The 1,842-nt window shown below is 40.2% G+C and overlaps 1 pseudogene; it reads left to right on the top strand.

The window, feature by feature from the left end:
• The first annotated feature begins 403 nt into the window (after positions 1–403).
• LOC120364361 (cobalamin trafficking protein CblD pseudogene) lies at positions 404–1,282 on the top strand (annotated as a pseudogene).
• Positions 1,283–1,842: the final 560 nt, after the last annotated feature.

A 1,842-nucleotide genomic window follows, 5' to 3' on the forward strand; every position in this document is an offset into this window, starting at 1 on the left:
CCCCATACTGGTGAGCCTGTGTCCAGGGTGACATGTATTCAGCAGCCAGTGTGGCACAGGCAACCACTGTATGACATTCCCCCACTGCCAGGATGTCCTGGCGCCCCCCACATGCCTGTCTGTCTCATTCTCTTGTACCCCAAAGAAGAGAGAGGACCAAAGTTTCCCCACTTAATTACACCGTGTCAGAGCTTTCTGGAGGCAAGAGCATCTTCACTGGAGATACATCTTCTAGTAACAAAAACACTGAAATGCCTTCCTGAAAACTCTCATTAAAATGTAAGGATTCAGGCCACTATTTGACAGCAAAAGAGTCAGGTTCCGGGGCAGCTGGAGGCAGTGGTGGTAACTGGAATGACTTTCCAAAGGGAAGCTGTTTTGCGAACGGTCCTTTCCAGTAGAGATGGCCAATATGCTTTCGAACAGTGCCAGACTGGCTTCCTATTGCCCAGGATTTTGCTCTTTAGTTAAAAGGGTTGTCAATCGCAAAGACTTTTCAACTGCAGGATCGTCGGGTTCTGAAGAGTCTCGTGGCCTCTGCACCTCCAGATACATGCTTTCAAACACTGTGGCCTGATGAAACTATGGGACCACTTGGACCTCAACATAGAGGTTCCAGCTTCCTGGGAACATAGGTTTTGATTCTCACCTCAATGGGACTGGTTCACCGAAGAAAGCCTGGTTCATAAAATTTTGCCTGATATTCTAGCAGAACCTTTATCAGGTGAAAGACAAGTTTATGATGGCACAACGTGTGAATGAATTTTAGGGTAATGAGGCAGCTGTTGAACACAAAATTAACAGCACAGAAACTTTGAAAGTGCCAGAGTAGAGTGTGCAATACAGATATGCCCAGAATTGCTGCAAGAGATTTTGAATCACAGTTTCCGGAAGTTGCTAATAGCAAACTAATGATTCTGACTGTAACACAAAAAAACTAAGAATGATATGATTCGTTAGAATGAAGAAGTCGAAATTGAAAGAGAAGTTCTCTCAGAAAAATTCATCAGTGGTCCCAAGGAAAGTTGCTATGCTCTTCAAGCTGAGGAATATTGGGCTGACTTTATTGATCTATTATCTGGTTTGGCATTTTTGGGGCCATATACAAACAACACTCTTTTTGAGACAGATGAAGGCTACTGACATTTAGGATTCTCTGTCCATGACCTTGGATGTTGTAAAGTGATTTGTCAGTCTCTGGGGTGCCCATGTAGTTGTGGGAAGTGTCTTCACTAATGCAACACCAGACAGCAGTATTATGAAGAAATCAAGTGGAAATTAGCAGAAATATCCATTTATCTGCTGCATTATTTGTATGTAATATTTGAATTGAACTATAAAGACTGTGAGACTAAAGTTTTTTAAAAGATACTTATTTCTAAGTATTTATTTCAACATTTATGAATTCACAACATTGGCAAGTGATTTGTGATTTTAAAATTGCAAATGTTCATTATTCATATTATCATTGCATACATGTTGAGCATATCCTCATTGTATAGGATGTGGTAATTCGCCTGTAACCAAGGTATGATCTACTATGGTTATTTCTCCCCTTTATTGGGAAAAAGCCTCAGTTTTAATTATTTTCTTTAAAAAATAAATCACACGTTTGGTTATGAAAAAAAAAAAGGTAAGGATTCTTGAGTCAGAATTCTGAAATCTGCATACTGTGGCTGACGTTGTGCTAGTATCACTCATTCCTCATTTGCAAGTATGCATGATGCATGTGAAAATCTCATCTTCCCAAGACAGGTGTGCTAAGATTGTTCTGTCTCATTGTGGAAAAGTTTCAGGTACAAAGTATATGACAAAAACCTGGTTCCATTTCAGCATAGAGCA

The sequence above is a fragment of the Saimiri boliviensis genome, chromosome 5 (genome assembly GCF_048565385.1).
Source record: "Saimiri boliviensis isolate mSaiBol1 chromosome 5, mSaiBol1.pri, whole genome shotgun sequence".
NCBI classification, from domain to species: domain Eukaryota; kingdom Metazoa; phylum Chordata; class Mammalia; order Primates; family Cebidae; genus Saimiri; species Saimiri boliviensis.